At 31.5% G+C, this 27,326-nt stretch overlaps 1 long non-coding RNA gene across 1 annotated transcript in view; it reads left to right on the forward strand.

The window, feature by feature from the left end:
• The first annotated feature begins 1,857 nt into the window (after positions 1-1,857).
• Positions 1,858-27,326, forward strand: part of LOC125056707 — a 37,483-nt gene continuing 12,014 nt past the window's right edge. The window contains exon 1 of the long non-coding RNA XR_007118095.1: positions 1,858-2,201. This is a non-coding gene — a long non-coding RNA (uncharacterized LOC125056707). The remainder of the gene's footprint in view (positions 2,202-27,326) is intronic.

Genomic DNA, 27,326 nt, shown 5'->3' on the forward strand with positions numbered 1-27,326 from the left:
ATATAAATCTCTCTCACACTGTCTACTACTTCTAGTAAACCTTATTAATCCCACAAAAATATCCAAATTTATGTTAAAATAATGTTTATATTGTATTATTGTATTAACATAAGTACTAGTTACGAGTAAATAAGAGTCACATTAACATTTAATTAAACACTTGAATAACTCATATGAAATTAATATTTCGACACGCTGTTACCCTCTTGTGACTGCATTTATAAATATGTGAAAGCGGGAATTATTTTAATAACATACCGAGTTGTAACGAGACAGCTGAGTAGATCAATACAACTTAACATTCTTTTATAAAGATGTTTATTTCTTTACTTTAAAATCTCGTAGGAGTTGTAGAATAGAATAAATATGGGACTATATTTCAAAGTAAGGTCCAAGGTCAATTTTTCCTTATATATTCGGGATACGGCATAGACATTCACAAACGTATATCCCGTCCCCATTGAGCATGGGGTAGTTGTGTACATCTGTTTCTTTGAGCATTTTTGCTTATAGGGCACCAGAATTCTTGACCCACGTTGTCACTTTTTGGGTCTATTTTCGGCCGGTATCATACAAGTATGTGATGATTGTGCGCATACTCGTGAACGGGTGCTACTGGTCGTACTTGAATTCATGTATGCGGTGATGTTAGTTATTTCGACTATGTATTTGCGTGTTGTTCCCACGAGAATGTAAGTGCGTGCTCCTATTTCACCATGCCTCCTGCTGATAGAGGACAAATATTTGTTTTTAATTTATTTTATTACTATTTATTACGTATGAAACATGGTGTAATGATTGCAGCTCCTTACAAACGTTGTGTAAAACAAAAAACTTGACGATTATATATACTTTTTTTTGACATTCATAAGGGAACATTGTGTTACCTACATGAATAAATGATTTTTGACTTTGACTTTTGATAGAAAGAAAAATTTATGGGCTGAACGCACGATACAAATCCTGAGAAGCTAATGCTTTTAACACTCGACTAACACTGTCTCTCTCATGCAATATGTAGGTGTATGCAACTCCTGTAACTATGTATAATATTTGTAGATGGAATAGTATAGGGGAAAAATATATATGGAATTATTTAAATATCAATATATATATATCTATTGATCTTGCCTGTAAATTAGAATGATTAGTTAAACAAATATATAAGTGTTTGGCGTATTATTCTCTATTGATCAGTTATACATGCGAAGGTTTATTCTGATAACTTAACTCTATAGACTAGTGCTTCGTTTTAAGGGTCCGCAATTAACAAGAAATTCTTAGAGTTTGCCCTGTAGGGCGATTTTGTAACTGAACGGGTTTCAGTCCGGACTTATTTCACCTAGCTATGCGATTGGGCGAAGACACAAAACCGACTAATCTTTACCTTTATGCTACTACTTAGTTAAGTTCAACGACATACTATTATTGTTAGTATAATATTAATACAAAAACAATATCAATTTATATTAAAAATCTTAATTGGCAACTAAAATATAAAATTAAACTAACCTATTTTAATAAAGTATATTTTTGTTTGGAAGTAAAAAAGTGATATAATATTAAATAATAAACAGTTACAGTTTTTATTTAAGATCTTTGACGTTCTGCTATGGTAACACTAAAATAATTTTAATTAATTACTGTAGCTTTTCTCTCTAGAGAGAATTCGGAATGGAATTATTTAAAAAATCAAGACGCAGTGAAGTAGCGAACGTGTCTTAAGTGTGACGCGACGAATGCGTGTGTGGGCCGCGTCCCCCCAGGGTGGCGTAGGGCGGGGTATCGATCTGGGCGGGCGCGTGCGCTGCGGTGTCTGCGGGAGGCATCCCTTGTGACTTCACTCAGTTTCACAGCGCCGCGCAGTTCGCAGCTGGCCGCCGGGCGAGCGACTGCCTGCAACGGGAACCTTAATCGGTTTGACACTTGCCCAGCGCGCGATAACACGAAAACCTTACCTCTAATAGGAATTGCTATACTATAAACATTTAAACTTTTTTCACTTTTTGACTGAATTCTTCAATTTATTAGACATTTTTTGTGTTGTGCAAAGACGTTTTGTGAAAATTTCATGTGTTTGTGACAAGGAAAAAGACACTCGGAAGGTTGTGAATTTACGCCTCGTTAACTCGGAGGAGAAAAGCCGAAAAAAGATCGTCGCTTACATCCGCTCATTGGAGTGATAAAATTTATGACAAACGGTAAGGAGCGTGTAGTGATAAGGGTTATCGCGGCAGGCACTGTGGCAGAGCTGTGGGCTTACCGAACCGATCACTGATAGTAGGCTTTCAGATTGGTCTAAGATTTTCCATTAATATAACCCATCGCATTTTATAAATAAAATTATTATTTAACTATCTACTTCAGCATTTTACACTTAAATCAAAATATTAAATTTTGTTCGATGCATTTAAATAATCTTGTTTAAGGACGAATAATAATTATAAAACAACTTTGCTACACTTTTTCGGCGTGATAGTACTTGCTTTCTAACTAAAAAAATAGAGTATAAGTTACTATAAAAAATATTTCATTTAGTTTCGGAGTTACAAATAGAAACAAAAGATACACGTTATGAACAAACCAGTGTCTTCATTTATTCGCAACTTACTGTTACAATACTCCAGAGATTTGATTAAATATACCGCAACTGAGGCTGACTCGAAAAGATAATTCTCAGTTCTAGGATTATGATTAAAAATTTCAAACAATAGGAGACCCTCTCGAGATAAAATAACTCGTTACTTTTTATGATTTGAAGAACGCCCAAAGTTTTATTTTGTTAATATAATTCTATTGAAAATCTATATGGTTTCAGAATAATTTGATATCGTCTAAGCGCGAAGTTTATTTGTTAAAATCTCGTATTTCCTCAAAGCCACGGGTAATGGAAGTTGACTTTGGTAGAGTTGAAGCAAATAGGACATACTCGGATTTCTGTTAAATAAATATGGTGGAATTCTTACTACTTACCTTAGTTACAACGTTCATTTTTACTTTTTATAAAGTTAGTTATAATCGGACGTTTTACGTTTTCAACTTAAATACTAACAACGCAATCTATGTTCTGTCTGTTCCTAAAGCAAAACTTTTAAATTGCTTTCAGATATTAACTTTAATTATAATACAACTAAAATTTTCGGTGTCCAGACCCTTGGTCCGTGGGGTCCTAGCGCTTTAAAGCTTTTTAAAGAAATTTCAAAAAGGTTAGTCGACATCACAGGAGACCGAAGATCTGGCAGCTACCTCGGACAAAGAATTAGTCTAGCAATTCAAAGGGGGAACGCTGCCAGTATCTTCGGAACCTTGCCTAAAGGGACTCCTTTTAATGATATATTTTAGTTTAAGTTAAGTTTAGTTATTTATTTCAATGTATATTATTTTATTATTATTAGTTTATGTTAATATTTAATATTAGTTTTATGTAATATGTGTTATACCTATATTATTGTTTATACAACTTATGCTTACATAATAATTAATAGTGTCACATTATTGTTTATGTTTATTATGAATGTGCACTTATCCTGTACTTTCTAATTTATGTGATCGTAAGCAGTAATGTCTATTAAAACTACGCTATGGGGAATAAATCCAGGAGTAGTATTAGTAGCTGTCTAATGTTGGGAGCTTAATAACTTAAAACATTATTAAATGCATGCTAAATTTACCTGGAATTAGCATATATTGCATTTTTAAAATGTCATTACTAAAAGAGTAAAAATGCAACCAGTATGTACGTAGTTGTGTGTCTTTGAACTTTTAAACTTTTTACTTGTTGTTCATTAACTTGTTACATGTGCTCAAGGTGCCATTGAATCAACATATTCAAGACGTAAAGATAAACCATAAAGAGGTGATAAGAAGTGAATTGACCGAAAACTGAATGGTTTGTAGGGATAGGTCGACGCGTATAAATGCGAAAATTACCTTTGATTGCCGTTGCTCGGTGAATACTAAAAAAACCAGTCAGCGATTACTAATTACGTAGCTATACGCCGCCTATTATTGGATTTATTTCATTCATTCATTTCAATGAGTAAAGAACGGCAATAATACATGAAATTCTCTCGAAGCGTTTAAGGTTTAAGAATAACTTTATTTAGCAAAGCGTTTAAGATAATGGAATGAAATTGGCTAGGTGTTTGAATCTCATCTATTATACGTCTCATATATCATATATATAATATCTACGTAATATGCTGCGTAGACTAATAATTAATATTCCTTGTAATCATGAGTAGTGAATTACGCAAGAAATGTAGAATAGAAGAGGATGTATAACGGGGATTTTGAGGTGAACTTATTTAACTTTACAATATTAATGGTAAGAGGCTGGTTGACCTGCTCGGACAGGAAATTTCCGGAATGTTCTAGAAAACAAGCAGTCAAAACCATACATAAATATTATGGGAGTGAGGAAGAGGTGTATGACCGTCGTAAATGGAGGTCCCCTTTAAGAAAAAGGCGAGACTATTAATCTAATTTATATTTAAGTAACAATTTGTACATGTTAACAATAAAATTAAACAGAATTCGTATAGGTGTAGCAAAGAATTTATTATGGCGAGTACCATATTTTAGCAGTCTTTTTACAGGATTCTAAACAGGATAATCAGTGATAGTTCTTGCTATAAAGCAAGCTATAGTTGGATTTATAATTTAAATTCTATATGAATAATTTATAGATGAGAATAATTAAAAACGTTTTAATTGTATATAGTGATTTTTAACTAGTAAAGTTTATGTGTTAGAAATTCCATACAAAACTTATATAATAGCTAAATAAAAGGCTATAGAAATGAATATTTTATTTTAGACGCAAAATCCTATCAAATGTCACGTCAATCAAAAACGTTTTTCATTTTTATGTTCAGTTTTTGTGAGCGTCAGTGTTTTATCAGCAGAGTATTCGGCCTTAGCTAATAAAAATCAATTATGACACGTATAAAAAATAAATAAAAACTTCTAATAACTAAACACAGTCAGAAAAAAAATATCAAGAATCATCACTACGATAAATATTTAAAAAATAAATATTTAGTAAACACAGTCAGAAAAAAATTATCAAGAATCATCACTACGATAAATATTTAAAAAATAAATATTTAGTAAACACAGTCAGAAAAAAATTATCAAGAATCATCACTACGATAAATATTTAAAAAATAAATATTTAGTATATTATTATTGAAATGCTGAAGAGTTCGTTTGGTTGGACCAACTGGTTCAACTTGAAAAATTGTCTTATGTTGGATAGTTCATTTATATATTATGATGGAAACGTCTGTAGGAGTCCTACACTGTCCTTTGAGGTATATGCGACGAAAGCATAATAATTAAAAACAATCACGGCTTGACTTTATTTGTTTTATTATTATAGACTTTATAGGCGATATAAAAGCACGGATTGTTTAAGAAACTAAATCGTGCGGTATAGAATACAATTTAAACATAATAACGTTTTCAGGATTACTCGTATATTGTCTATCCGTATAACCTCGACGTCCGTTGTTCCACAACTGAGCGTTTACTAAGGCAGTTTTTGCCGCGCACCACCAATATGTGGAACCAGCTGCCCACTGAAGTATTTCCGAACCAATTCAACTTAGGGTCCTGCAACAAAAGAGCGTACCAATTCTTGAAAGGCTGACAACGCACTTGCGAGCCTTCTGGTATTGTGAGTGTCCATGGGCGGCGGTATCACTTAACATCAGATGAGCTTCCCGCCCGTTTGCCTCCTATTACATAAAAAAAAAATACTGCATCAGATTGTAGCGATCTTGCAAATCATTTGCACACGCTTCATTTTATCGCAATATTTTAGGCGGTTATGGAGCTTTTCCTGGTTATAGTGAATATAAGGGATAATATTCTAGTCACGTGCGTAGGCTTGTTTATTCACATTCGCTTGAGTGTACGCAAATAGGGTAACTTTCGAATGTTCAGAACAATCCTTTCACCTGATACATATTTAATTTTATCGTGACTTTTCCTTATTTCTTATCATAAGTATAGTTTTTTTGATTGTTTATTGCACTAACTAGATTAATATACATAGTCAATGTAATTTTTATTATTAATAACGAAATAACTTTTATGCGATAACAAGAATTATTTTCTTAAGTACAGAAACCGCCTAAAACAAGGTTTAATGTATTAATATATTTAAATTAAATACATATTTATTAAATAGTTACTATTTATTTATTTCATTTCAGAAATATATTTAAATGATATGACATTAAATCAGGTCAGTATATTTAGTTTCACGTCTGCATTTGTAAGGAAAAATGAAATTTATCATTTGAAAAAATTTGAAAGACGTAGTCAGAGCAGTCCGTTAAATTATTTTAATAAAAAAAATCAGTGGCGCTATACCTCATTTAGGTCTGGGCCTCATGATCACTTTTCAATCTAATAGGCAAGTAGGTAATCAGCCTCTTGTACCTGACACACGCCGTCGACTTTTTGGGTCTAAGACATGTCGGTTTCCTCACGATGTTTTCCTTCACCGTTCGAGCGAATGTTAAATGCGTACATAGAAAGAAATTCCATTAGTGCACAGCTGGGGATGGAATCTACGACCTCAGGGATGAGAGTCGCACGCTGAAGCCACTAGGCCAACACTTCTCCAAATTATTTTAATAGCAATAATAATATTATCTCAGTGGCCAACCCGTGTAGGGTTAGATCAGATTTGTTACTATGTTTATTTTTATTTTTGGCGATCAGGATTTTGTGTCTTGACCATATCATGGATTAAATTTATGAAAGATTATGTAATATATTATTATTATTATATTATATATGATTATTATAATTTATGATTGATTATCACGATGCTGGCATTCACCGTACGACCAACTGTTAATGCCGTTTCATTAACTAAATAAAGGGAACAATGTGACACCTGTTTTAGCTTCCAATTTGATTTTTTTTTTTAAATACGAATGACTCAGCCTTGCGAATCTGTAACTTAGTTTTCGAACTCACACAGCGGTTTTCACAGCGGCGGTCTCGCTCAAATCAGTCGTAAAGCAGTTATTTTACGATTTGGCATTCTGATATGATATGATGACTGCTTTACGACTGATTTGAGCGAGACCGCCGCTGTAAAAACCGCTGTGTGAGTTCGAAAAGTGAGTTACAGAATCGCAAGGCTGATTTCTACAGAATTAACAATCCCGAAAGTCTCAGAAATTTACTAACATCAATAACAATTGTTACCCTACGAAGATTCACCTAACATTCCGTATAAAATGAGCGTAAAATACGAAATTTAATGAACTAAACAGAGAATTAAATTACATAAAGGGTTTAATTTTGGGAAATTGAAACAATTCTTAACGATGTTGGTTTGGCTCGACAACAAGGGACAGGCATTAATTGCTTTTGATAATGTACCTTATTCATTGTTTGATTCAAACAAAGGTAAACAAATATGTATCAATTTTGATTTTCTCAAATAAGGTCTCCTCCACGTAAAAATTTGAAAGAAATAGTCACTGTTATGTTCGGTTTGCAATGGCAGGCTAGATGAGTAGATTTATGTTCATCCACAAGCATACGCTCACCCTTCTTGCGATGATTACCTAGGCATCAAGAAGAAGTCTAAAGCAATAGTGCTAAGTCATGAGAGAATTCATTATTCATTCTAGCGTTAAACGACAGAGCGCTTTGTAAGACACTTTATGGAACCGGCAACGCACTAGCAAACCTCCAGGTGTTAGGGGTCGATGCGTGGCTGTAAGCATTTAACTTTCTCGTTTGCCTCCCGTCTTTAAAAAAATAATGCCGTTCTCAGCGTTCTAGAGGGGTGCAAACAAAGCCCTTGTTGGTTGCCTTAAATTTATCCGTGACAATTTAGTGTCTGTCACCGGACACTTCGAGACAACCAAGTCAGCGCAGATGGTGGGAATTCTAGGTGAGTGTATGAGATTCAATTCTTACTAGTAAAAAAATATTATGACGTGTCATAATATTTTTTCTAATATCGGAATTAGTGATTTAAAACAGGTAAATTTAGAGGCTAAAATGGATAAATGTTCTAGGGTATTTATTTGTCAGATTGCGCTGTAGCAAAAAAAAGGACTGTTTTAAATCTTCATAATAATTATATATATTATTTAATTACTTCTTATTCATAATTTATTATGAATAAGAAGTACCTATGGTGATTAAGAAACTGAATAAAGTATATATTTAATAGAAATTATTGCCTTATTTTATTACGAACATTAAGGGCTATTTAGAAAAAAAAACAGTAACAAAAAATTTTCAATTGAGGTGTGCTGCAAAATTTCTGATGGTACATAACATACTGTATAATTATAATTGTCAATAAAAAGACTGAATGGTTATTTTTTGTCTGTTATCATTAAGTCACAATAATTTTTGATTGAACAACTTAGGAAATTGTTAGAAAATAAAAATAAAATATGTTTATTATGGAACATAATAAGATACAGGTATTAATTTTAAGACGCGTCTTTAAATTTGAATCTGTAGGCTTCCCTACTTATCGGCAAAGAAGACAGAGGGTGTAGGCCGAGAGAAAAAGCCGGCGTAAAAAACTTCCGGTACTCTTTTCAAATAGCAAATCATCAAACTACACTTATTTTAAAACAAATATCGCAAATTAATTAGAAGTTGCCTTTCCAGCACTAGTCCCAGGCCCTTTTATCAACTAGATAATCGTTAACTTTATAGTAAGCCTTTTTACACAGCTTTTGTTTAATTCATTTCTTAAATTTATTAAAAGGTTGAGATAAAAGAGGGGATCCTCTGGGATTTTATTAAAGAAGAGTTCCCAAAAAATAATTACTAACTTTAGATAGTCTAGTACGGGGAAATAGCTGCCTGCGTTTGTTCCGAGTATTAACATTGAATAATAGAATTGTTATTACCTTCTAGCAAGTACTTATATCTACCGTCATTATAGAGGGTAGCTCTAGTCAATCATTTAGAGCCGCGGTGAGTTCCTAGTTAATTATTTAAATTAATATTTTACAAACCCCATGCTCGCATGTATATTTTATTATATATTTTAAGAAGTGCACATTGTACTTGAATGATATTTTATACTTCAAAATGTTTTACAACATTTTTAAGTCTTGTGTTCAGCGTTTTATATTAAAACATATCTAGGTCACTCAGAAGTTTCTTACAGTATTTTACGAGTATAGGAATACAGATTACAAGCGAATATATTAGAACGAAAAATCTAATTTCAGATGAAATTTAAGTATTTTACGAATAGGTAATCTTACATAGAAATAGAGTATAGTCCTCGTTCTCTAAAAATATATTTAAATATACACCAGTGCTGTATGCACATTATAAGTATTTAAAAAATACCTTGAAATCCGTACAAAATTATTTAAGCCTTTGGTTTTGTTGATTTCCCTTATAACTTTAGATGCTCCCTTATAACTTTAGATTTACAATTAAACAAAGGAGATGTCGAAAAATAACACAAATAGTTCAAGGAAAGTGTTCGCTAACTTCGTTAAAACATGCGTTTTCTGATTCACTATTGTCTGAGCCATAACATCAACGTTGTTTAAAGGTATTTCTTTGATATTCTGTTCTGATATGTGCAACAAGTGGCAAAGGACAACAAATTATTGTTGCTACCAACTACTTTCATTATAAATTCTCGATCATCCGACTTCATCTTCTTACTTGCCTTATAATAATTCCATTAAAATATTTATGTAGATCAACGTGAAGAGTTCTACGATTATAAAAATCCAGACCCACGCAGTAATTATCAAACATATAATAACACAAAATCAACTTCATTTAGCCCGTAAAATATGGTTCAAGGTATTTTCGTGCAAAATTGTTGACAAGCCAGGTAACCGTTACCAACAGGTGCATCAGACGCATGAATTATGAACGACAGGTCACCTCACTAATTGATACTTGAACTTTCGCTTTGATACCATGACATTATAATAAACCCCAACCACTCTGATAAACCCTTGTAGTACAATTGTTACCATTGCCTTGAAATTTTAAAACTTATATTTGCGTAAAAAGACATTTACGTAACACATTTCTACGTTTGATTATTTTTGTAAAGTAAGATGCCGACGAGGCGTTGACAAGAATCGTATATATTTACGTTTGTTCCTCCACTATCTTAATAATATAAAAAAGCAAACGTTATTAGTATATATGACTTATATTCTTTATGCTTTATGGATTACGCATTTTTTACAAAGTTTTATAATGTAGAAAGTAATATATTTTGCTTTTGGGAGGTATATTTATAAGAGGTTTGTAATCAAAACGATTTGTTGTGACTGACTCATCAGAACTTCACGTCGTAAGTATTAGGGATAAGAAATATCAACATACTTAAAACAAATTTAAATATCTACAACTGAAAAGGTAAAACATGGAATGGTTGTGAAAAAAACAATAATTTTCGAAGTCCCGCGAGGTTCCTAGTAGAGAGTGTTGATTCATATATATAACTACATCAAAGTAAGGCATTCAGTATATATGTTTTTGTCCATATTGTTCCATTAAATTGTAGAACAAAACACCAATTAATATAAATAATATTTTAAAATAGTTCTTGAATTATGTTTTGTTTAAATCTGTATGTGTGTATATAGTAAGTGAAAGTTGCAATTACTGTTTTGAATACCTGTCAAAATAGCTTACATATATCAATACTTTCATAAATCATGCTTTTACAATTTGAAAAACTAAAATTAAAATATTGTACGAACAAACAATACAACTCTTTTAAAATGCGATACACGAAGCTGGCTACATTTCTATTGAACAATAGTTATAGGTTCAGAAACGATCGCTCTTTTATTCTATTGTTTTCTGTTCATAGATTGTAGAATAGATTACGAATTACATGACTAGTGTATACCACAGAATGAAAAATTATAAGTTTCGCCATTATTTAAAATGTCGACGAGATTTTTGAATACTGTAGGCTTCTTTGCAATGTTTTCTTTGTCCAGGGTTCTCTATAGGCAAATATTGCAGAAGATAAGATGTATTTCCATTAAAACTTTGAAGGTAGATTAAAAAATTAGCTAAAAATATTCATAACAAAACTTGGGGTTTTGTTATTTGATTTTCTGATATACTGGCTGGTTAGCACCTCTGTTTCGGTATTTCTCTTAGAATGTACAACTGAGAGTGACAGTTTTATTGTATTTTGATTTATAGGAGGTAATTAAGAACCTCGTTTATCATTACGATCCTTCGCAATCCGTACGGTTCATTCCACGTTATTACAATTTAATTTGTTTTTATAGGAGACATGTAAAACAGATACGTAGGCTGAGGATTAATTTATAAGCAAATCTTAGCTTATAGGCACTATAGAAGTGATTTATCTATAAAAAGCCTTTTTAATTTTATTGTTATACCGTATAAGGGGACATAAAGCATAAACATGAAAGTACGTGCAAAGAAACGTGACGTTTAGACCAATCTCGCAAGAATGATGTGCATTTGTTTTTCCATACTTATACATAAGCCCTTTCGGAAATTACTTATATAAGAAGTGTTTGTTTGTTTTCTATTGCGCTGGTGCGCGAAACCACTATTCCTACGTAGTTTTAACTTTGTACCAATACCCATCTTATACACTTAAACGTTACGTTAACCGTTAACGTTATGTGTCCATTCAAAGTTAAATAATAATGTACACAATTTTTTAGTCAATAATATTAAATCATAAAACCAAAGTCATTTTCCCAAAATATAAAACGAAAGTATTAATATAAATATTTATTAATTTAATTCTTGTAATGATGTAGTGTAAATACATATTTGTAATAAACTATGTTATTACAAATATGTATGTATATGTGTACCCGACAAACGTTGCCCTGTACATACGTCTTATATACTTTTCGAACACATATAAAATATTTCATCAAAATAGGTCCAGTAGTTTAGGTGGAGTTTCCTTACAAAAACACGCACAGATAATTTATGTATAGAAAAATATTATTTTTGTACAATAGCATTAGAACCGTTACGCTAACAGAATTCTTTGTGGTATTAAATCATAATCTACCGCTGTGCCAATTTATATCCAGATCCATCCGTAAAAGCAGTCTCCCTTTCCGTCCGTAATGCAGACGATTAAGCGGCGTTGAGTAACAAAAGTAATGTAATGAATTCTTGTTAATATCCGTACTTTATATCTAATTTCTAAACAAAAAAAAAACTAGTTGCGTTAGACTTCTGAATGTGTCGTTCGTACGTTTTCTAATTGGGCATAGAAACTTCTGATCTGGATTTATAGCGAAATTATATACATCTTTACAAATTGTTTAAGTAATCGTAAACTCTAATAGGACGTAATTACACTTCACTTATTTTCTTCTATGCTCTTTGCCTAATCTGTGTAATCTAACATAGACAGCGCAGATAATAATAAGTAATCTAGTAACTAAACCCATGAAATGAAGTTTCAATAAAATGCTACTAATGCTTGTTTTCTACTAGTTCAAATCATATTGGGTGGCATATACGATGTGATTTAGCAAGATTTAAATTCATGTTGACAATTGGCCAACTCTTTTTTGTATGAAAATTTGCTGACAAATTACTTAATTATTAGTATCTTTTTTTAATAAGATTACTAAATAATACTTAATTTAGTGTATGATTTTAAAAATCATACAAATCTTTTTGTACCAAACACAACTTTAATATAGTTTTTTTTTGCCGCGCACCACCACTATGTGGAACCAGCTGCCCACTGAAGTATTTCCGAACCAATTCGACTTAGGGTCAAGAAAAGAGCGTACCGATTCCTGAAAGGCCGGCAACGCACTCGCGAGCCCTCTGGCATTGAGAGTGTCCATGGGCGGCGGTATCACTTAACATCAGGTGAGCCTCCTGCCCGTTTGCCCCCTGTTTAATAAAAAAAAAAAAAAAGTTCCGAAAGCCGGGAGACAATCTGCTAATTATGTTGTAGCTTTAACTTATCTATATTTAATGCCTATTTATGTAATACTAAAACATATACACTTAATTATATCCATGTTACACCTAAGGTTCGAAATTTAATTAAAAAAAAGTATTATAGAACAGAAGCTTTTATCTTTATAATTTAATTTATATAAAAGATACCCTCGATGTGAAAATCAATCTACAACGTTGTGTGAGTTAATGCAATAAATGTTAATAAGAAACCTTTCAAGAATTGGCAGATACCGGGAAAACAGGAAGCAAAACACACGGGGACAATTTTCTTGTTCTATATAGAGTTGGTACAACAAGCGCGTAAAACGATTTTTAATTCTAGGTAAAATTATTGAATTCTGTAAATAATTGTCATATAAAGAGCCATTCTTATATTCTCGTATGAACATACTAAGTATATTAAAGTAATTAATATGGTATACTAAAACGGTAAATTTGTTTTTGTTATATAAAATATTAATCTCGCAAGTCAGCTACGAAATTTAGTCCGATTAGTAAATATCTAATTCAAGGAAGCATTGGGCATGGAAACTTCTGATCTGGATCTATAGCGAAATTATATACATCTTTACAAATTGTTTAAGTAACCGTAAACTCTAATAGGACGTAATTAGACTTCACTTATTTTCTTCTATACTCTTTGCCTAATCTGTGTAATCTAACATAGACAGCGTAGATAGTTATAAGTAATCTAGTAGTCTATGTCTTGTAGTAAAAATAATGTTAAATATCCAAACTCTTTTCACGCGTGTTAGTTAATTATTCGCTAATGGAATCTATGTGACAAGTGTACCGGTAAATTGATGGCAACATTGTATTCATGGACGTATGGAAATGCAATTATGCCGCTCAGCAGCAAAGTGTCATTCATATCAAATTTGTTGTGTCAGCAGTAGCGTTATCATGCGCATTCCATACATTTACCTGAGGTATGATAGGCATATTCACGCGAATGTTTAATTTAAATAACAACTACATGACAAAATTTCTCATTGTTCTAAAAGGAATATTATAGGCGCAGTTTAAGTTTAATTTATGGGATTTGGGGCAAATATTCAATGCAGTGGGTCATGTAAAGTTAACTGTTTACTGCATCCCCTGGATACCAGCAACACCAGGAGGTTTCCAAGTGCAATGCCGGTTCTTAAGTTATTGGATATTAATCTTCATCTTAAGGTATTGCCTTTCTCTTGAAATTTATTTTTAACACTTGCTAACATAATTTCATGTAAGCAACGGTTGTTATGTTACGTTAGTTGTTATGTTGCGTATATATATATGTCGTTGACCTAATAATGTTTTAGACAATTAAGTGGACTAATATAACATTCTAAAACTAGTACTCTACAACAAAACTGTTTAACCTTAGTCCTTTTACCTAAATACTTCGATGAAATTACATAAATAAAATTCCATACTTAAAATACTTACTGATTATGATCAAAAGAAAATATAAAAAGAAATTATCTTATAAAACTGATTTACTGATAGATATTATTTGACATAATATGTAAGTCCTTCTCAAAAGTCTCTACTAAGATTGTTATAATTTTGGAAAACAAAGAAACTGAGTACATAATTCGATAAGCCATCGAAAGTTCTACAGTAATGTGTTTGCACTTGCAAATCCCAAGTAAATAGAGCTACCGTGAAGTAATATAGGTTTAAAGTACTTAATATATGACTACTTAACATTTAAGACGAATAAACCGCTGTTGTTGCAAGTATTTTATTAGAATCGTAAAGTCATAGGAAATTCATCTAGAACCCTCATGAATTTTTATGTTTCTACTTTACGAGCTTGAGTCACGAATTTTGGTTAATGATGTGATAACAAATAAGATTTAGAAGTCTTTACAAATAGTTGCGATAAAATTTGCGAGTCTTATATTTATTATCGAATGAATTAATTCTTATAACCCTAAGAGATAAGAGACGTACAATTTCTATCATTCATAGTGCGTAATAGAAATTCTATAACTTGTACTTTTTTAAACTACTTGTATTTTTTTAGTATCTTTCACTAAATATCAAACATCAAAGGCAGAAGCGGAGTGAAGCGATACAAATCATGGCTAGAGGCGATCGTTGCCGTGAGCTATGGTCCGTAAACAACAAGCTTAACCTAAATCACTTAATTCAGCATCCTGAAAGACTTTAAGTAATGAAAAATCTTCTACTTGTAGCAATGAAGTATAAATAAAAAGAGGTTAAATTTAACTTGGTGTAACTATTGCACAGTGAGTGTAATTAAATGTAAAATAAGTAGACTAAAAATTTACCGGCCCTTAGCACGATCAATTTCCATTACTATGTATTTAGTATTACAAACTTCATTGATACCGACCCGCGCTATTGTCAAAATAATAATAATAATCCAGTGGCGCTACAACCCTATACGCCTCTTGGTTTCTTTGGTATTTTTTTTTTGATTTGAGATAATATGTTGGTTTTCTCACGATGTTTGCCTTCAGAGGCAGACAGAAAGTGCATTGGTGCACAGCTGGGAAACGAACCTTCAACCCTCGAGGATGAGATTCCCTCGCTGAAGCCAATACTTGGCCATGATTTAATGAATATTACGTTACGTCATAGTATTTTTGTTGTTTTATTTCGATATTCTATATTTCATGTGGATATGTCATTATTAAATCGTTTTAGCGTTTGTAAATCAAATATTACGTACCTAAGTTTATACGAGATAATATTTGACGTTAAAATACTATAGCCATTGAATATTTAGTCACGTGTTTCAAAAAATTGTCATATGGGCTACGAGACCAAAAATAACTTTATAAGCTAATTCACTGCTACATATACAGGATCCGGAAAATAATTCGATTTGTTTTCCAGGTATATAACATTATGATCAATTTTTAGATAAATTTTATAACTCAGAGTTGAAATAGCCATTTTAGTATAACAAATGACGTATACAACAGATAGTTTCATATTAGTTGGCCATTAAATATTGATGGTAGTCCGTTATGCTACAAGATTTCATATGTCGCAAGGATGTTGACAGAAACTATATAATTTACAGAATTTACTAAATTGTGTAAACAATACAATAAGAAAAAAAGGCTTACCAGAAGGTTCGTATCGGATTGCTAAACATGGTAGGGACAAATTGGAAATTGTAGGCAGCAAAACCGGTGTGAATTCGGCCAAAATAGATCAATGTACATGTCAATGTGAAATCAGGTTCTGAAAGCATTCTAGTGGAAGTAGTCAAATGGGGGCTGCAATATTGAATAGATAACACTTACAAAGGCAGAGATACCCAACCTATGGGCTCGATAATGTCGTATCGTTTTGACGGGTTTGCACAAACAAAACTGATTTGAGGTTTTGAGCTTGCGATGAATGATAAACATAATTTTTGAGACTAAACACCATTAATAAACATTCCTATAATAACGTGTTATCATGGTCGAAAGAGAACGAACAATAAATGAGCCTAAATAGCTGAAGAGTGTTTTGTCACGTTTTTTCAAATAGGACATGGCACCTGAGTAATAGGGACAAAATATTTAATAGCTGTGAGGCGTATTTTATGCGCAGCCTTTCACATAGAAAGAGCAGTGTTAGCCTTGTGGCCAGAGTGTGCGACTCAATGGTCGTAGGTTCGAACCCCACCAATGCATCTTTCTTTCTAGGTGCACATTTTGCACTCGCCGGTATGGTGAAGGAAAACATTATGGGGAAACCGGCAAGCCTTACACTTAAATAGTTGACGGCTTATGTCAGGAACTGAACGCTGATCTTTCTTATAAAAAAAAAGTGATCACGAAGCTGTTAAATAATCTATTCTACAGCGATAAGGCATTGGCCGTGTTATAACTGATTGCATAGTTCACAACGTACAAACCAAAAACCCTTGCCATAAAATTGCATTTTAAAAAATATGGGAAGCAGCACTTTTCATGTAACATGTTTACTAAATTAGTGCAAACTGGAGCGGCTACAAAGTTTTTCTGGCGATTTTCCATTTTATGTTAAACTAGTTGATGTCCACGACTTCTTTGAGTGGATTTAGCTGAAATTGCGTGGTCAGAGCGCGATAGAATTATACGTATTTAATGTGAATTTAATTTGTATTCAACCTGGATTAAAAATTTTTAAGCGTCTACAACTTTTGGGTTAAAAGTTCTGTATAAAAAGTATACTGAAATAAAGTATTGTTTGCTAATTATTTTGTAAATACGTTTTGATTCGTATTTTGAATTAATCCTGCTTTTAGCTACCTTAAGATGTCGGAATTGCTACGATTCGTAGATTTTCCGTCTTCTTTTATGACGACTCGTTTTGATTTTGATTTTAGCACGTTAGACACCTTTATGGTAAATAAATATAAGAAACAATAACATGTTACAAATCGAATATTTATATTAATATAAATATATACTTTAACTATATTGTTTTAATTAATATAATATATTCATTTTATACTGCCAATCGCCCATTCGCCGCTATTTATTGTTACGTCCCGTTACTTCTGTTTAATTGTTTAATAAAAAAAGCAAGTAGGTAATCAGGCTCCTGCAATTAATACAAAGTATATAGATTTTTACCACTTTCCAGTAAATCGGTTGGTAGTTAGCCATAGGGATATCTAAAGTAATTTTAACGGAAATTGATCTCAGAAGTGCATCTTAAAATTTCCTTGTTATATTAATACTGACCTAAAATCTTGTCAACCTGTAGTTTTAATTTGAAAAATGTCATAAATTATGTTTTGCATAATATAAATAGCTTAGGCTTAACGGAATCTCGTGAAACACTTGGCTCGGCTGCATCTTAAACCAGATCTGGGTCACAGTCTATATTCACCTCTGTCTAGTTTAAAATACAGCCTTAAAATATTTTCTGTCACCATTATATTGTTCGCGAGCTATCACTTAAAATATTTTCAAATAAATTGTTCTTTTAACCCAAAAATGAATAAAATTTAAAATAAAGAATTGTATAAATATAAAAAGAAGAGGATGAGCACTAGTAGTATAGTATGGTATTTTTATTCCTAGTTAAAGTCACCCATCACGTGAATGTCGAGGCTATTCAACTCCTTGACACCACGGGCCTAATGAAAAGACTGAAAAGGACAAAACCATTGGAACTAGTGAATTTGTGTTAGTGCACGTTAGTATTAAGTGCTATACAACGAGAGACAAAATAGAACACAAGAACAGAGTGTCTTCCCTTTAAGAGACTGTAAGTAGTGTTATTGGACACTTCCTTGTGATAAAAATCCTTTTTAGTAAATTAGGTTAGACTTAAATTACTTATTAGTCTTAAGTTAGGCACGATTGTAATGTTCCATGATGTCTCAGTGAAGACACATGTATAAAAAAAAGTCACTCATGATCCTACTTTAAGAAACAAGCAGTAATGACAGTTTTTCATTTATTACGCTACAAAAATGAATAAAGTTGTTGAAGAAATGAATTTGAATTTGTAATTTATTTCGAAACGGCGTTCACGAATCGTTTGTTTTGAATTTCGTTTTGGTGAAGATCTCCTCATTTTCTGTTTCATTAGGAAAATGTAATCTTATTAGAAAAGAGAAAGAAAGCAATATCCTGTAAGGATCCTTGTTAGGAGTGCGGGAAAGCGTTTTTCCGGTTTCAAGTAGAAAAATCAGTATTCAAATGTTTGTTTAAATTTTACGGAATCACTCTGCATTATATAGAGGTACCATTTTAATTAAAATACAATCGTATTGATGTGATACTTGTATATGGCATCTGGTGCGTAGTAACTTTATTGCTGATTCCAATGTCAACATACATTTTTGGTTTTACGTGTTCTTGAGTAAGTACCTACAATGCATTTTAGACTTCTATATCAAAAAGGGGTTTTGTCACGTGTGACGACACGTATGAGTACATTATCATGATTACGTGACTGATTGCATACCAATATTGAGTATCATTGCAAAAAAATATTTAGGATTAAAATGAGAAAAGTGGCTGGACTTATGTCACCGATTGTATATGATGATATACAATCGGTGACAAGCTGCGATGATGAGTATAGAAATCGAAGAAAGCCGTAGTCGTCTAGACACTTAAACATTTTCAACTACGAAAATGATGTTAAAACGCAATAGATATAATGATACACAAGGTTTTATCACTATTCTAATTGCCAAACAAAAAGAATTTCCCCCGTCTCTAAATATTTTACACCATGCCATCCTATTTCCAAACAAACGAAGTCACGCGGTATGCTACAACAAATTTTAATTACATTTTGTAATTACGATTAGTTTTATAATGCTTAATATACAATTAAAAATACATCAAGAGAGAGCCTTATTAATTAAAGGGCAATCACAAGATATTTAATAAAAATGTCATTAACAGACGGTGGCTTCTTGTAACTGTAATTAGCTACATTTAGCTATGGATTAAGAACATTTTGATCATCTATTTTGTTGAATAAAATAATCCTAGTTATCTTAATTGAATATTTTTTTATAAAAAAAAAAATAATCTAAATTGATGTTGAAATGAAAAAATATTACCGGTCCGGCTCAGATTTCAGCTATTTCTTAGAACATTTTCGGCAAGGCGAACCTAAAATATTTCTTATTAATTTAGAAATATATATTTAAAGTTCATCTAAAGTAATTTAATAACGACCTATATTAGCTATATAGTACTATTATAAACCGATTGGCATGTTATGATTCGAATATAAGTTTTATGGTTTAATTTTCAGAAAACTATTTACAAACATTGCCTGATGAAAATCTATCCACTCAGTTGTTAGTAGTTACGGAATTGATCGTATTTTCTCAATTAAGATGGGTTGGAAAGTTGAGCTTGTCCCTTGACAGCGATAGATACACTAGACGTTGACAATTTAGTAAATTAATTATAGCAGAAAGCAAAAGAGAAATAATATTTATTCTAATGAATAACTTAGCTGGTGTGTTTCTAAGTAGATATTATTTGTTCTATAAGAACTCAACGGCTTACAGATTTTTGTAGTATAGTAGTAATTACCTCAATTCAAATTGAATCAAAATTCATATCTAAGTAGTTGCATAAGTTCGCATGTTCGTTTTACCCAGACGTAGCTCACTTTCCTTAATGTTTAATACGACTGGTTTTCCGCGCTCTGCATCATCTGCAGTATCTTGCTCTTTCACTTATATCTCATCTTCAAACCTGTGTATTATTGGTATGACATTCAGACAAACAAACAGCACCCACAAAATTAATTTTTTAAATAGTTTGCGTAAAGACCAAAATGTCAATCTAAATACAAAACTGCACTCAAAAAATCTTTATTCTATTAAAATTCATCAAAGGACCTAATAACCAGCTTTTTAAAAGCCGACAGCGCAGCTGCGCCAACTAGAATTGTAGGTTCTCGCTTCTCGGGTCTCTACTTATCGGACAAATCCGTTCGTAGAAATAAACGTAAGAGCTGAGGCAATTTTAAACAATAAAATAGAATTGCTACCCTTATCGCTAGATTCGTGCCTATCTTCTAACAAAGCGTTAACAGACAAGGGGGCTTAGTCAAGATGCCTTAACAGTGTATGTAAAAAGTCGAAAACTAAATGTGTACGAAAATTTGTCGACACGAACTGTTATTCTAAGCCTGAAGATTTACTTATTTATGATCGTGTTTCCTTTGTTTATTATCGTTTAATACTTACCATGTTCGTGTATTTTAGTATTAACTAATAATATATTGATTTATGCTTTGCACATAAAGGATAATATAGAAAATGATTTAGTTAGTGAATGTTTTATTATTATTACTTAGAAGTCTGCGTAAGTCTTGTAACTTTAGCGTGCGACTCTCTTCCCTGAGTAGTCGTAGGTTCGATCCTCGGCTGGCAATGAATTTTCTGTCTGTATGCACATTTAACACTCACTTCAGGAAAACATGGTGAGTTCACACGTATGGGCTTGCCTTGGACCCAAAAAGTTGAAGCCGTGTGTACAGGACCTATTAAAAAGATAAAACAGTCGTATGAGACCCAGACCTAAAAAAAGGTTGTAGTGTCGCAGGTTTCTTTTCCTTGTAGTATTACTGTTCTAACTAACCCAAAACGATTATTGTATGCACGGTAATGTTCGATTACCGTTCGATTACGTTATTACACACTAGATACAAACTTTGTTATAAGATCTTCAAGACTTGAATAAATATACTTAACAAATTAGAAACATTTTCATTTACTACTTGTTACGTAACTTTAAAGTCAGTTTTATGTATTTTTAATAATTTATACGTATAGTATACTGAGCTTGTCAGAAACAATTACCACATTGTTTTTCTTCACAGTTAGTTAGATAGAAAATTCTATTGGAGAACAGTCAGGGTTCGAAGATATCGCGAGAGCTGCTGGCTAAACCACTAAACTATCGCGCAACTATTGTGAATATTGCTAATCATTATGTACGAGTTTAATACACACATGTTGTTAACATAAAATATATAAAGTATACAATAAGTTTCATTGTTAATATTATGAAAAGAAATAAAATGTAAAAAAGCTGCTATGCAGAAAAGTTATTATTTTTCATCGCAGCACATGTTCTTATGCAAGTTATAATTCACAATTACGAGAGAACTTTCTACTATTTCCGGAACAGCTATTGTATGAAATAATAGACATTTTTAAACTTAACGCAATTTGTTTATTGAATTCCTTCCCTCTTAATGGTTGGAGAATTTTTACATCGTATGGAAATATTTAACCCACTATGATAGTAAAATATATTATGGCAGCTAAATTGTAGAATCTAGGGATAGTGTCAAATAATATTAATATTACGTATATATAGACGTTAATGTTCATAAATATCATAAACAATAAATAAAATAAAGAATAGAATCGTATAGAAACCTTTAGTGTTCATAAATATTTATGTATTTTTGTTGTTAGGGTTCCCTTATAATTTAATTTAGTTGACAAAGTGATTATAAAGAATCCGTTAATTGTTTGGATGGACTAGTGAATAATCTATCAACTATTAATGATTTTCTCAGGAATCGAACCTAGCCGGCCCAGTAATTCAATCTATACATATGCTACTACTAAGCCACTGATGGAGTGAATTAGTTACTACTTCAAAAATGTACATTTGCAAAGAGAAAATCCATCTTAAACATATCGGAAGTCGACTGAACCAAAATGCTCATGCTAAAAATACAAAAAGATACGAAACTACTTTTAACCTTTTACCTTTGACCGGTGCCAAAAGCCTCGACCTTCGTGTACTTGAAACTCTCTCATGTACTCAACTATCCACTTAATGCTTTATTATTAAATTATCACTACATCTACCCTGAAATAGTTTAAAAATGTTGGCAAGAGTTTTCGTTGTTCGGTTTATAAGGGCGTATTAAGGTTTTTAGAACATTCTCTCTCAATTATATTACAATTTATTCGAATTTATTTTACTCGATAGTAAAGTGAATTCTACCATTATATCAGCTCATGTTAGCTAAGAAACTAATGATTAGGTGATGTTCATTAAATAATTGTATTTTGTAATCTATTTAGAAATGGTACATTTATGAAAATAACGAAAATGTTTAGTTTTTGTAATATAAACTTTAAATGAGTAACGAGTTTTTTTTATCCATTTACTTGTACGCAGTCAAGAGAAAGCTCTTGCCCTTGCCTCCAAACAAAAACTAGATAAAAAAAAATGAACCAATACCAGTTTAATCTTATTTCCATGTAGAAAATCCATGCGCTGAAGTTGTAAGCTGAAGTACGAAAGTATTTTGAAATTTTTTTTGATTTGAAATCACAATCGCTATTAAGAGCTTCATAAAATCTTTGCAGTCTTAGCAAGTGACAATAGAAGCAATATAGAAAGTTTAAAACAGATCCAAAACACACTATTTAATCAAGTAATTTGATTTATTTGTAATAATTGTTTTAACCCAATATGTATGTGACATTATGTTTATTGTATGTGACAAATAGCAGGGTCATTTAAAGAAAAGAAACAGAAACTTTATTACATATAATAAAAACAGTTGAAACAGAAAGTTCACTAACTGGCCCAGGATTCTGTGTCGTGGTCTCTTCCATTTGACATACTAATGGTTTAGATACTTGAAGTAAAAAAGGATTGTGTGGTTTTATGAAACCACGGTAAAAGTGAAACTTTTTTTCACATTATACACATTTAATTAAAATTTTTTGGAATAATATTCCATTAAGGGTATAAAAATCGCTTTATCAATCTTAATTTTATACTTGGAAAATTGGAATGATAATGGGAAATAATAATAATATTTTTATTGAACTCTGTGTCTTAGAGAGTTCGTCATACATAATACTTAACAATTATTTAGATTAACTACACATATTAAATAATAGTCTATACACTACACAGTCAGCTGCTGCGAACTATAGGCGCCGCCATATTGGCCTTGGCTGCTATGACGAGCGCCTTTCATTTTATCCCTACTCCGCGGCCGACCGTCACGCGACATGCAACACACAGACGAAAACGTTTGAGACGATGTAATAAATGTTTCACTTTAATAAATTTTACATAACACTTACTATAATTAAACAACTGTTTGCACATGAAGAATACTTTCAGACATAACTTAGGACAGGTTTAGTACATGTTGCTTTCGATCGTTAGTCAATGTATCATTTAACATTCATATAACATTCGTATAATATGCGTTTAGAATCTATTGAAATTTGATCGAAAACTCTGTATGAGAAATAGTATTTAATATAAATAAAATAGCAGTTATTATATATAAATTACATAAATAGGTAACCGATATACTATATAGTATGTGTAGTAAAACCAGTAATTACACAGACCGATTTCATTTCCCTCAGACAACAAAAAACTACAGGAAAAACAATTCGAGTTTTACGTTATCCGGATTAAACAAAGCCAATTTTTGACCGAAATTATTTGTTTTTTTCAAAATGATTTTTTATAACAATTGTAATCCGTTGATATTTTGATTTAATTGTAATTCACAATTGAAGTAAAATACGTCATAGTTACTTTTCTTACAATGTGTCAAGTTTAATATTGATCTACTTACGTTTTTGTAAATATGAAGGCAAGGAATATAAAGCCATGAGAGTAATAATGTGAAAAATATAGTGTACTTTGCTTATATATTAAAAAAAATGGTTATACATATATACGGTTATATATTAACTGAAAAAATTTCGAAGTCTATGCAATCTTCTTGTATTTTATCTTTTACCGAAATAAACATATCTATAATAATATTATAAAGAGGAAAGGTTTGATTTTATCATCAAAAATTCTTTCAACGTTGGCAAGCTACACTATTCCCGAGTGACATAGGCTATGTTTCATTTAAAAAAAAATTAGGGATGCTTACTAAAACTTGAATAATTTAACCCAAGGTGTAAAAAATAAACAAAAAACTTCCTTCAATCGTGTGCGCTGCGAAAACATTAATGATAGAACAAAATGATGTATTACAATTTTTCAGGACACATCACTATCTATATAAAATGTCGCGACAGCATTTCTCTATCTTTTATAGTTACGTCACAATAAGCGTCCTTTTATTAATTTTTTTTATTAAAATATCACCGCAAGAAAAGGCTCTTTATTCGTACCTAGGTATTCATCCTTATCGAAATAATTACCAACGTTTCACATAAGCTGCAATTTAATGGCATAACCACAAAAAAAGCATGGTGGATTGGTGTTCTCCTGCCTTTTCTCTTGAATAGTTTACTACTATGTAATATAACAAAAATCTTAGCCACAGCAACGCTTGGCCGAGTCTATAAAGTTGTTGTTGTAGTATGTTTATAAAGTTAATATTTTGTAAATAAAAAATGCTAATAAAGATGATAAGTTACTAGAGAGTTTTACATATCAAAGCTGTGTAGAAAGTTAAATCCAAAATAAGCCCTCTTCCACTGTTGCGACAAAAGTTTGCTTTAAAAGACGCCACATAAGTAAGTTTTAGCGCAGTCTCTCGGAAGTGTAAAGGAAATATTTACAGAAATTATTTTTAATGGTACAAAATTGTTACACACAATAGAAACTTTATATAATTCCCAATGGAATTCTAGATTCTGCCCGTGATAAGCTTGGGACTTATTTGAATACGAAGCTATGTTTCGTCTTATCAGTTCTTTACGAATAAAACGAACGAAATTATAAAAATTTTGACAAATGACTTGTTCATAGTATTGTCTTTTATTGACATAACTTTCACACATTTGATAATAAAGCAATTTTTTACCGGATTGATGTTATGTATTCATCTTTTAGTCGAAACCAACTCCGGGGAAACAAATACAGATAATACAACTTTTTCTACAGCTGTGATACTTTTTGACATTCAACATCTTTTGTCTTCCGTCACCGTGACCACGCCCGCTATTAAGCACACGAAACGTCGGTGAAATTTAAAACTATGAAATAATTGTAAAAACATAACTTCAATCCGGTAAAAAATTGTTTTATTATCAAATGACTTGTTTTTATTATTATAAGATTGGCCTTTGAATGCCATAGAATGGGTATGACTTTAGAACAGAGAATTACAAATTTGATGCCTAGCCTTAATAATACGTATCCGTTATATCACGCTTCAGGATAACTTAATCATATAAACGATTAACTGTAAAGGTAATACGTGAGTTTCGATAATTGCTTAAAATCTATCGAATAACAATAATATCAGGATAGTAAATTCGGCTTATCACAGTTTCACAGTATCACAGAAACTGATCGATATTTGGTTAAAGCATTCTAGCGAACCTATTTAATATCCATGAACAATTTTCGAGGTGGTAAAAACATAATTTTGTCTCATTTATGAAAATGTTGAAAGGCGAATAATTAATATCACACATTTTAACTAAAATTGAGTTAAGTAAATTTAAGTTTTATAAAAGAGCGTTAATGACCAAAATTGCATATGAAATATATGAATTTTGAATATATGATTAAATGTCTCTAGATAAATGAACATGTGTTTATTTATTTATAAAAAAATAAAAAAATGATAAATAAATGTGTTGCGTAATAAATTCAAAATATGCATGACAAAAGAACTGTTTGGTTTGGAAAAATCATTTTTTATATAAAAACCATCCCCGATGAAATAATAGGAGAATAACAATACGTACTTGCGTATGCAGAATACTGTATAATCCTCGACGAATATTTTATATAAAATCTAGGCTAAGCGGCGCGGTGCGGCCTGATTTGCATTACAACATGCGTAGCCAACGTATGCAACCAACTGGAAGTACTAAGCCTTCCATGATGTAAGTAATTACATTAAAAATACTCTTTAAACCCATCAATTTTGTTGACTTTTTAATTATTTTACACACACAACACGTATGACGTAGTTCTATATAGCAAAGTTTGTACTTAGTCTTACAAAATTTTTGTTTATAATATAGTCCCGTTCCCGTAGTTCTGTACATTATGAGTAAATATAAAGTTTAAGTAAAATGTAGTAAAACTGTGTGATTAAACAACGGTTCTAATACACTATTCAATGAAGGGTTGTCATAATTAAATATATAAATTGTTTTCATTACTTTTTCATCTTACATATGTCCAAACTTTAGATCTTAATCAATTATAAACGAGCTGTATGAAATTTTATTTACAATGAAGATATTCTTTACTTTTATATATTTTTTACGTTTGATACGTCTAGAAGTTAAAACAAAGATTATAGCTACTATGTGCGCGAGTTCCTGATAAATTTAACCCTTTTAATACGCTGAGATCAAATAAAGCCTGTTGCTTTGTTGGTTTTAGTATTACCTCACATACACTAATTATGCTCTTTAATTAATATATTATGTTACCTCAAGACGAACATTATAGGAAGTAAATTAATAAGGTTTTCAAGAGAAGACCGAAATTGTTGCTTGTTGAAACCTTAGTGAATAAAATAAGAATAGCTTATTGTTAATATTGATTTTAAAGAATTCTTTCAAACTAGGACCTGTCGTTGACTAACTTTTGGAAAAATAATGAAAATATTAAACTAATTACCATAAGACAGATTATTTCGACCTTTGACAAAAGCAATAAAGTGAACGATTGAACGGATAGAGTATAGGTTTTATTTGGGACTAAACTAGTTTGTTTAAAATAAAAAAAATAGTTTTTGACATACTTGTTTATGTATGGATAACCCTGTTTTGTTTTTGATAAATCATGATCATATTCTACGGAATATTTTATCAATTTCTTTAAAATCAAACGTTTCATTTGAACACACAACGGAAATGAAAGAAGCTCCAACTTACAGTCATCTAACCATGTGTAATATTAATGGGTATTAGGTGTTAGATGTTGTAA

This window comes from Pieris napi, chromosome 15 (assembly GCF_905475465.1).
Source record: "Pieris napi chromosome 15, ilPieNapi1.2, whole genome shotgun sequence".
Lineage (NCBI taxonomy): Eukaryota > Metazoa > Arthropoda > Insecta > Lepidoptera > Pieridae > Pieris > Pieris napi.